The 11,384-nt window shown below is 38.2% G+C and overlaps 1 protein-coding gene across 14 annotated transcripts in view; it reads right to left on the bottom strand.

Annotated features, from left to right (window-relative positions):
- Positions 1–11,384, bottom strand: part of RBFOX1 (RNA binding fox-1 homolog 1) — a 1,110,759-nt gene that overhangs the window by 717,317 nt on the left and 382,058 nt on the right. The window lies entirely within an intron of this gene.

An 11,384-nucleotide genomic window follows, 5' to 3' on the forward strand; every position in this document is an offset into this window, starting at 1 on the left:
ATCCTCTGGAGTGCTGCCTTACCCAGTCGTGACATTTAGTCATTTAATTACACCTCCACACTGAGCGTGGTTTAAATGAAGAACGAGTAATTCTTTCGGATTTTAATTTTCAATTTAAAATCTACTCATTGCAAATGTCATTCAAGACACATGCATGCCCTGCTGACATAAAATCTGATTGAGATGAGCATTGTTTTACCAAGAATCACCTGAAGAAGATAATAATTTTGCTAGCTAGTGAGATCTAGATATGATGGCATTATAAAAGGCTTTGTTCCAATTTCTGTTTTCCTTTCTGCAACTTGATGACAGCTTCGATTTTTTTTATATTAGCTAGAAAATTAAAAAGACCAGTTTTTTTCCCAAGGATTCTTTTTAGATGTGTCTAATAACTACCTTAGCACACACCTTTTGCTTTGTCCTTGTAACAGAAAAAACAGCCCCATTTCTGCAGGCCCCTGACCGATGGTGATCTATCCCAACCTGCTTCAGAGGTTAAAAGAGAACAACTGTGGTTAAAATGAACATTTCTCAACTCACACCATGCTTCAGCATGCCTTGCAAAATCCACAATGGGACTTCTAAACTTGCTCCACCCTCCTTTCTTCACTATGCTTCTCACTCTAAAAACAATTGAGAAGCATCACAATATGTTTGCATACATATTTGCATGCTGCAACACGTTGCCAATTTTTAAAATATTTCAGGTAGTTTTAAAGAGAATTAAAATTTGAAATGCAATCACTTGCCACCTGTCTAGTTCAGAAACTATATTCATTGTCCTGTACAGAAAAATGAAACCATTGTTAGAGAAGCCTTTTGCTCATGAGCAAAATAATCCAAAATAGAGCTTTCCCAGAAGAAAGGCATGAGGAAAAAATCCCTCTAGTTCTTATTAAAAAATAAATAAATAAATAAAAAACACCAAACCCTCCACACTTCATGACTAAAAATTTGTAGGTAAATGGCTGAATTGTTAAACCCTTTTCTCAATAAATTCAGAATTAATGCTCCATAGTTGTATGAACAAGTCTAACAGAAACCAGACATTTCAACCCTCCATACTGTATCAATTCCCACCTGTATATCTCAGAAATAAATTCTGACCAGACACTATTGCAATGGACTCACATTTTTAATCAATAGCTTGAAGAAGGATCACCAGGAAACTAAGGATTCCCTTGAGCAGCAAGAATGCTAGAGCAAGATCTGACACATTTCTGAATGTCACCAAAAAAACTCACTCTTTTTTTTCTTCTGAGATGTATTTTTTCACAATGACGAATAATACCTAATTTACTGTAAGTACAAAAATAGCATTTTCTGTAATTTTTACTAGTCAGTCTTTAACTGAGAAAATTGCAATACCTCTTGGTTTTCTATTTAACAGGTGAAATTAGTTTGTCAGAGTTAATAATTCACATATAAGCTATGTACACACAGCAACCAACTGTGCTACACGTCACACATGAATTGTGTCACACCAGGCAACTCATCTGTCTATCAAAATCAAAACTAATCTATTAAACGTATTAATTGCAAATCTGAGCCTACTCATCTTCAGGTAGTTGTTACGGAAGAGGACTAAGAAATTGGGAGACAACACGAGTGAGAAAAGTGAAATACATAAGGACAGTGTCAGTAACTTCTGCAGTGGTTCATTAGAAATGGTGGGGGAAAATGGAGTTATTCAAGATGAAACTGGCCCAGTGGAGAACAAACCACAACAGGGGGAGGACAAGCTCAGGGTCTCTCAGGATCTCTGAATATTGTTGCTACTTTAACAAGTAAGTATTTGCAGAAGGCATTTTTTATGTCATTCAGAACAAGTGTTAGCTAACGAAATCACACAGAATCTGCTAAACATTGCTTTAATTAAGACTTCTCACTTTGACCAGTCTTTAAACACATCACTGAAGTTATTACAGGCTTACAAAACAGAATGGAAATGATTTTCTTCTTTTCCTTTTCCAGCTACTAAAATCAATATAGTTGCTTCCATCCAAGTAACACAACTGCAAGAACAGAGAAAAATCAGCTTGAAGCAATTATCCATGTTCATAAATCTTTGTTCATAGCCACATTAACATTCCTCAGCTTCATACAAGAGGCGCAGTGTGCTGCAGGGGAGTTACAGAGATCAAGAGCCAGACTAGTTTTTATTTACTCCAGACAAACTGCACTGTGTGCAATCACTTTTTCAAGCATTAAGTAAACCGTATTTGGGTTTTATTTTCACCGACTCCCTCATTTGTGTTTATAGCCGATGCAGATCAGCATTTGATACCACATTACTGTGAGGTTATTACTGCAGCCCACTGTTGCATATGACTATTCATCAAAATAATTCAAGGCAGGGAGCTACACAAGGCTGGCAGAAAAGTCCATATGGGTTTGCTTTGACTCATAACCACCAACGCCCTGTAGGTTGTTGTGGGAAACACCTAACGGAGAGCCAGGGTTCATTTGCTAATGTCAAACTAAATGTTTAATAGGCCTCCCAGGCTTCCTTTTTATTGTTGGAATTTCTATAAAATAAAAAAATAAGCCTTAAAGCAATAAAAAAAATATCTGGAAAGCAATTATTTTCTCCACTCCTCCCCCGGCTGCAAACCAGGATTCTCTCTACCACAGCTCGGGATGGGAAGCATCCAGCAGTCCCAGCAGCTTTTCCCAAGACAGCAGCTGACATTACACCTCCCAGCCTGGTGCTGATGTGCGTAAAACTCACACAATGAGCCTTGACATTTGTCATTGTACTTAGCTACAAATGCATTACAAGAAATTACAAGGGATGCTATCAGAAAATTGCAAACCCAGTGAGTGTTTCGCCTAGTTACTGTAATTCCTCAATGCCGTTCCAATCTTGTGCAAATTAGAGCCACTTACAGCTCTGAAAACTGACAGGAAACCGAATGAGGTTTTCATTATGCTTTTAATAGTCTTCCTGGGTTACTTGCTGCTAAAAGATTCCTGAGGAAGAGCTCTACCTCCACATTCATGGCAGGTGCAGGCAGTAACCCGAGATAGTCCATTACGCTTCTGGAACAAAACGCCCAACCAAATTCCCTTCCACAAAAGGGAAGCAGCAGTAGTAAGAAAAAAAAAATCTGTGAGAAGCAAGGAAGGAGATTTGATTTACATTGCCTCAGTATTGTGAATTCTTCCTTCATGGCTAAAGGAACAGGAATGTTTTAATCACATCTTGCATTTATAAATCACATCTTGTAACAGATTTATGAATGCTAAAAAAACTTCCTATTAGCTCCTGTAACACACTTATTAGTACTGATCCCAAACCTCCTTTGCTGCTGCCTCCAGTTCATTGCAGAGAACACTCACACCCCTAAACCCACCTTAGGTTTATGGAAGTGTGAGCCTTAAGGATCTGGGAATTCTTGTAGAAGGAAGGCTAGGACACTTACCTAAAATTATCCCATAAAAGTGCCCCGAGGTGTCACTCCAGACATGTAGGCAATAACAAAACATGAAGGGTGGCTGGGAGAACATGCCTGTGTTTCCACTGTGTTTTGGGGATTTCAGGTACATCATCCTCCCACCTGAACTCCTGCTGTGCTGATAAAGCCGCCGAGGCAAACAGTGACAGACACAGCAGGGGATGCAAGGAGCAGCCCAGAGCTGCTGTGAGCACTGGGGAGAGGGTTTGTGCTGGGATTCTCTCGTGTTCAGAGTGTTTCACTACACCTCGCTCTGACTGTGCTCAGCTCTGGTACAGAACCTTGCTGAGGCTGCTGGCTCATCCTGTCTTCTTTCCTGCCACCCCCATCCTCCCATTCCCTACTCAGGACTCTCACATGAACATCTGGCCAGAGGACACAGGGCAAGGAACACACAGAAACCTACTGGGAAAATCCACACCCTCTCTGCTTCCCAACCAGGGCCTTGCATCTTCAGCCACCCCTTCACAGCAGCAGCAAACAGCAGGTAAGCTCTGCACTGGCCACAGGCACCATCCCTGCAGTGGTTCATATGCAATAACAACATTTTAGGGCAATCTGCTGCTTATTAAAGCTGTGTAGAGATTTCTCTGGGGAGGGGGGAAGAGAGAGATTGGGCTCTGAGTATTCAGATTTATTAAGGAAATGCAAATAGCTGGGACATGCCAAAGTAAGGAGGTGAAGCTCACTGAGCAGAAAATAAATCTCTTGATAACAAAGCATCTCAGGAACTCAGTTAATGCTCTGATCATACACTAAGAGCAGCAATACATTTCTGTGAATTTTAAGACTATTCCACCTTGCAAATGGAAACATGTCAAGGTCTAAGTGTCTCTTTCTATTAAAATGAAGAAAGTAGATTTGTTTCCTAGCATTTTCTCTCGTTTGTTTCCAGGATTTAAATAATATGTGCGGCAGCAAGTCCTCAGCACACGCTTTCTCCATGTCAGTTATCTAAAAATGCAACACTGAGCAGCCAGCACCATTTAAACTGAGAGGGATTTCAGGCCATTTCCTGCATACTTAAAATCAAGTTACACCAAAACTACTGCCATGGTCAGCTACTGAAGCTGTTAAGAGCCCAAAATATTTACACAGTGTCAGAGCATCTTCTCTACACTGCCTGGGTCTATGTAAGTGAACCAAGACACCCACAGAGCTACAAACAGGGTAATTTTACATTTTAAACCCTACATTCTCCTGCCCTAGGCCCATCTAAAGTGACTGTCATCTAAGTGATAGGAAGGCATGCCTTCAACTAGAAAAAAGTGGAGATCTGGTGTATAAATCAGTGTGTCTGTCATAATTCACCAGCCTGTCTTATCAACTCATGCTTGGCGTATGTTCCCTTAGGCACCATAACCTGATGATGTAAATTAAGCAACTGCTGCTGCTTTTTTGGAAGTTTGGATATGGGTAAAAGGTCTTTAGGGGCAGAGGAACTGCAGGTAATTCCTTTCCTACCACCTCTTCTATCCCCTGTGTTTTTCCTATGAAGAACTGGCTTTGGGGAAAAAGAAAAAAAAAAAAAAGTGCATAAAAATTCCAGCTGAGATGTTCCCTTGGGACAGCAGTCACCAGCTATTGCTTCTCTGTACTATATCCATGACTATTTCAATCTCACTAACTCCTGTCCATGTTACCATTTGCAGATACACCTTTGTGCCTTCTTTCATTGCTGTTTAAGCACAGGGTTATTCTGAGTAGACCATAAGGCATCTAAATGCATTTCAGATGCTGCAAATTGCTGCTGAATACTTTTTTAATAAATTAATCTGTACCCTTTAAAATAACTAAGTTAGGACAGCATCCTGTACACCAGCCCTATGGATGCAAGACAGAAAAGGCAGCCTGTGCCAGTAAAGAAACTCAGAATACAGTTAAGTAGAAATCCAAATTTGTTTCTTAGTGGATAAACTCTCTTTGAGAGCAGTCAAGGGGAATACTACAATCAATTCCAGACACTTTACAGGTGACTCAAGTATATTTTATCTTTGCCTTGGCATTTCCATTCAACCAAAGAGTTTCCATGATCCAATAAACTGCTCTTAGCTTCCTGAAGCTCAGGAGAGGAGTTGAGAGCTCTTTACTTAAATTCCTAATTAGGGGTAAAATTTACAATTTAAAATAGAAGTAAAATAAAACTCATGAGCGAGAGGCATTTGCAGCCAGATGAAATAGATGCTTCAGTGTTTATTATGATGGATAACAAGATCTCAACAGTGCTCCTACATCAAAAATGTCAAACTAAGCCCAGTGCTCTCGCAGGATAATGCAACCATAAGTTTCTACCCTAAATGAGGTGGAAGGACTCAAAGTTACAGGGAACACAGGATATTTCTTCTCTTTCTGCTAAACAATCACTGCTGGCATTCCCATATTTCTTGCCTGATCGTTAAGCACTGACATAATTAATATGCACTCACAGAAACCTCAGCACAGTTAGAACATAATCACCTATAGATTTGATTCATGGAAGTGTCTTTCTGGAATAACTAAGACAGATTAGGTTTCTCAAATTGTCTTGGATACAGAAGCAACAAAAAGCAAGTTGGGAGTTGCCAACTGTGGAGGGGTCCTAATTAACAACTCAATTAAAAAAGGCAAATTAAAACTTTATGGTTCGTTATCCTTCACTGCTTAATAAATTGTTTTGCTAAGCAAATGATTAAGAATGATTATTCTATAAAGCTGAAATAGTATCTGGTTTTCCACATTTTTTAAAACTTCAATAAAATAAAACCAGTTTGTTTTCAAATATCCAAACCCTATTAATTGCACGACTTCATGCCAAGTCAAAGACAACAGCATAAATGTGTTAGAAAATTACTATAAATATAGAAAAATTATTTCTCCTCTCCCCTTTTTTATATTGAATAATATCTCCAGCTCTTGTGATGAAGAAAAGAATCTCTTTTTATATACTTTTTATTTCTGTTGGGGTTTTTTAATACCACCAGTTTTGTTGCTCATCAAAATTAATTGTCCCCCCCTCATAACATCATAGATTTTTTGACACGTTCAGAACGTTTGGAATTATTATTTGATGGTTCAGGATACTGAGAGATGACTAAAACAGGTTTGATTGTAGGAACATTGACAACCTACAAGAGATTCCAGAATGATTCATCGTTGCAGTTTTAGAAGATGTTTATGTATATTTTCAGATGTTCTGAACTGTCCCCCAAGGCAAGCTTTGCAAGCCTGTGCTTCTTATTGTGCTAGAACAAAAATCTTGGGCCATAAATGAATATGCTACTGGAAATAGGAAACCCTCTATTATCTTCAAGAAGTTCTGTTTCCTATTTTGTAATTCTGTAAGTATAAATAAATTAAAAACTAAAGCCCAATACGACTGTTTTGAGTAGAAAACCACAACACTTTGTCTCAAATTTTGACTCTAACTAGAGGCAGAGTAAAAAATATTTTGCAGACTGTTACTGCTTCCAAATTCAGCAAAGCAAAAATGAATATAGTGTTAATAAGAGTTAACAGATAATGCCAATTAATGAAAAGGAAGGAAAGTTAACTTCAATGGTCTGCTAAAGACAGAAGGTCACAAACTCTCTAAAACAGATGAAATTCAGCATCCCCAATTCCCTCCCAGTGGCCTGTGTATTTCAGGAATCAGTCATCATCTCCTTTCTGATCTCTCTTTCCTGCAACAAATTTGAGCAGGTCAAACACACAAGAAGTGCCTACACTACTAAGAAGACAGATTTTACCCTGAAGACAACAGGCAGAGTTACAAATGCTGAGCTCAGCTGCACCCATGGACAGCCAGATGTTTATGGACCTGCTGAAGACTGAAATTCTCACTTTCTGCTTGATGTGAGAGCTTCTCTCTTCCCTGTTCTTCACACACTGAAAGCATCACTCTGCTGAGGGATACAGAAATATCAGGGCTCAGGTTTGACAGAAAAATTAAGATACATGAAAAATCCAACTCCTTTTTGCTCATTCTCTTCCACAGCGATGCCTGCACAGATCAGAGAGCTCAGAAACCGCAGCAGTTCACAATGAGACTTCTCTGATGTTATAAAACACTGACACTGCTATTGCACTATCAATGTCAAATAAAACTTTCTACATAAGTTTTCCTTGCCCATAATATTCAAGTTACTGATTAGGTAACAAATTACTGAAAAGGTTGTCCTTTGGTCCTATTTAGAAAAGTATTTTTAAAAAACGCGTCTAATTTTACTGAAAAACATAAAAAACTGTTTCTCTGACAGAACAGCAAAGTTGGGATAAGGCCATAACAGCTTAAGTGGAACAGAAAAAGGAATTGTGTTGCAAAAGTATTTGCAGACAATCCATGAATGATGAATTTCTCATTCATCACAAAAAATAATTTTGTTGAAGGTAAGTTAATTTATAAATGCTAATTGTATCATCAAGAAATTCCATTTGTACAGTCACTATCTAGCCTTTTCTACTTAGACAGAATTCAGCTGTTTTATTAACAATGTTTATAAGCATCTTCAATGACAGCCCAGCCTTACTCAGCAGAAAACAGCCACGAGTTTCTGCATTAAAGCAGATTGTTCAGCAAGACAAGCAACTTCCCTGCAAAATCATGGCAACAAATTAATGTGTGCTGCTGACAACCAGAGGAGTTACAGATAGAACTTCATTAGAAGGTTGCTCCTCATTATTTCCACTTGCTAATAAGGAGCTCAGAATTTTTATTTTCATTGTGGTTTTGGTTGGGTTTTGGGGGGTTTGTTTCTTTTCTTTCCCCCCAGTTTATAAATAGCAGCATATTTAGATCATGATTTTACTGGTAATAAGATGTATCTTGGGGAATACCCTGAGCAAATCCTACTCATATAAGATCTAAAGTGAACATTTGTTATCAAACCCATATGGTTTTTAGAACTTATGCATTATAGAAATACATCACAGAACTCCACACGGGTCTTCATTTGAAATCCTGCATCATTACTGAGTGAAACAGTTCATTTTCCTGAAGGTATAGGGTTTAAGGAATTAAATACTTATAGAGCATATTGAACTAGCCAGATTTATAGGTAGGTAATTGGCAGTTTTAAACTCACTAAGACACATGGAAAAAAAAAAAATTGGCCACACAACATTCTCTTCAGGCCTGAAACCAAAGCAGCAGCTTTGAAAACTAAATACAAGTTGAGAGTAATGGAGCAAATACAGTCTCCACAAGGAAGGGAACGTTTTTTCCTGCCCTTGGGATTTACAAAGAAAATATAAGATACGTTAACTGAATGCTCCAAAGCCATTTATCACAATAAGCGAATTCATGCCTTCTAAGAGATGTCCTTACTCGGGGATGGAGGCAAAGGGAAACATCCTCAGCCTGTTACTCCTACACATCGCCTTGGGCTGCTTCAGCTTTGCAGTCTGCAGGACCAAGTATGAGAACTTTGTCACAGTTGCTCTATAAAGAAATTATAAAACAGTTTCCCTTACTTTCTAGGAAACCAACATAGTTTGTTTCTCTTTCTTTGACAACTTAATTCATGACCAAATAGACAAAAATATTAAATTAACCATTACATGGATAACTTTCACATAGCAGGCAGCAACTATCTTTTTCAGATCCTACCCCAAGACAAAAAGTAGCCATAGAAATGTTTTACCATTAGAGATAAAATACAGATTACACTAAATCCAGAGATACCTTTTATAGACAGACGTTTAATTTAACAAGATTTCCTTGAGTCAGCTTAGTGAGCTCTCAGTACAAATTGAATATCAGGGGCTACTCAGCAAAATCAGCATAAAGAATATCCTTGAAGAAACCGAGTGTTTTAAATGCTCTCCTATGAAGTGATAACAAACAAAGTGTTGGCATCAAAACACTGGCAGTATGACAGGACAGTCAGTAAATACGCCAAAAACATTTCAACCCATATACAGACATATTCTAGTCTAGAAGTTGCTTACAATAAAAAAAGAAAGAACAGCCAGAACAGCCATAATGACTTGCAAATAATAATAGTTCTCATTTCCCAGCATACAGAACCAGCTGTACAAAGTTATAAAGAAACTTTGAAAATTTGGAAATCTGTTGAAAATCAGTTTCTTGTAAGTTCAGGCAGAGCAACAGTTGGGAAATGCCATACTTGAAAGAATACAGGAAGAAGAAACTCGGATAAAACTAGAGTGTTTATATTGCTAAGGCAATGGACAAGCATAAATAAAATCCAGGAAAATAAGGCCATTGTGAAGAGTTCTTACAAGCTGTAGGAAAACCTCCTGACAGAAGCTATGGAGCAGGGCAAGGCATGGTTAGAGCTGGGAACACCAACACCACCAGTGGCAAACCCCTCAAAACAGGCACAGTGTTTTTCTTAGGATCGTTTATAACAGCAATAATAATGATAAAACTTAAAAAAAAACCCAACCAACCAAAAAACAAACAGAAAAAAAGGAAAATAAAAAACCCACATCTCTAAGAGATGAATGAAATGATCTTATCCAACTTCTGATTGTTAATCCCAATGTTCCTCGTGGTACGGAAACCCCAGGAAGAACACTTGGCAGAGTGGCAGCTCCTGATCCTGCCACTGCCAGCACGGCTTGCACAGGCACAAACAACTCTTGCTGTGCTGACCTAAAGGATGAATTATTAATAAATGGAATTCCCAGCAAGTTCTCACTGATGAATTGACTCTGCTGCTGACTTGCAAAGCCAGCTGCTTTTACTTCATTAGTTAAGAATAGTTTAATTTCTGAAATTACTTCAGTGCACAAATGCTCTGTGGGACAAGTGTTTAGTTTTCCCAAGGCCTCACATATTTTAAGGAAATAACTTCAAATTAAAAGACTTCTTATTCAGGTGGTGTTGATCACATTTGAGTTCTCAAACACACTAACAAAGATGCATGAACATTCCAAACAAACCAGCACACAGGAATCGATCCCCCTGAAGCTGCAGGAAAAGGAACATTTTTAAATGAAAATTGATCCTGCAGCATGCAATAACATATTTGTCTGATATTCATGAATTCATTACTGTGTGAGTAAAGGAAGATAAAATGAGAAATACTCAGTGATGTAAATAGCTTTATGCCCTGTCCAGTAAAAATATTAAATCATCAATTACCTTTCCATCTGAATACTCGAGTAAAATAAAATCTCACCTGAAGATATTATCAATTCCAGTTAAATGCTTACAGATATCAAATGAGAATTTAGTTAACCATGTAACAAAGGATGTGAAAATGCCAAGTTAAAACAACGGTGCCAGTGACCCTTCGTACACTGAACTTCAGACAGGTTTTAAATGATATGTCAAACAGCCTATAGGTTGCTTACCTGGGCACAAATCCTGTGGCTCCAAAAATTCTATAATCTTCACAGCACCATAAAACAGATATTAAAATTTTAGTTTATTATGACAAATATTCACTACAGGTGAATTTGAGTGGTGCTTTATTGTCTTTTCTACCCATTCCCTTCTGAAACACAGATAAACTAATACTCTTTTCACAAAGCTATTTATTTAAAACTCACTAAATTGACATTTAATACATTTTTATTATCTCATAAATTGAAAAAGACAACTCTTTCCTACTTTTTGGGTCACAGATTTGGAAATGATGAGGTTGGAATAAAGTTCATCCCTGCATGTCCTCCATTTCATATGCAACAACTGTGATTTGTCACACGCCACAGATGAATTAAGAGAAGTTACATGACAACAAGAAATACAAACTGGCCTTTAAGATGTCCATGTGTACAAAAAGATGGCAAAGTCCAGCAAGCTTTATTGTTGCTTTATTTGTTGTTCCACTGGACAAAGCAGTTTTCTGTTTAAGTGCCTTCCTTCACACCCCTGCACTGAGCTGCACGTGAGCTCCCACAGCTGCTCTGTTGGGTGGGAGCCTTCCCCAGTCCCACAGATCCAGCAGCTGAAGGGCTGGGGGCTTTTCTTGTGTCCAC

This window comes from Corvus kubaryi, unplaced genomic scaffold, assembly GCF_017639235.1.
Source record: "Corvus kubaryi isolate FWS band 111438036 unplaced genomic scaffold, C.kubaryi_AGA036_p1.0 37387, whole genome shotgun sequence".
Classification (NCBI taxonomy): Eukaryota; Metazoa; Chordata; class Aves; order Passeriformes; family Corvidae; genus Corvus; species Corvus kubaryi.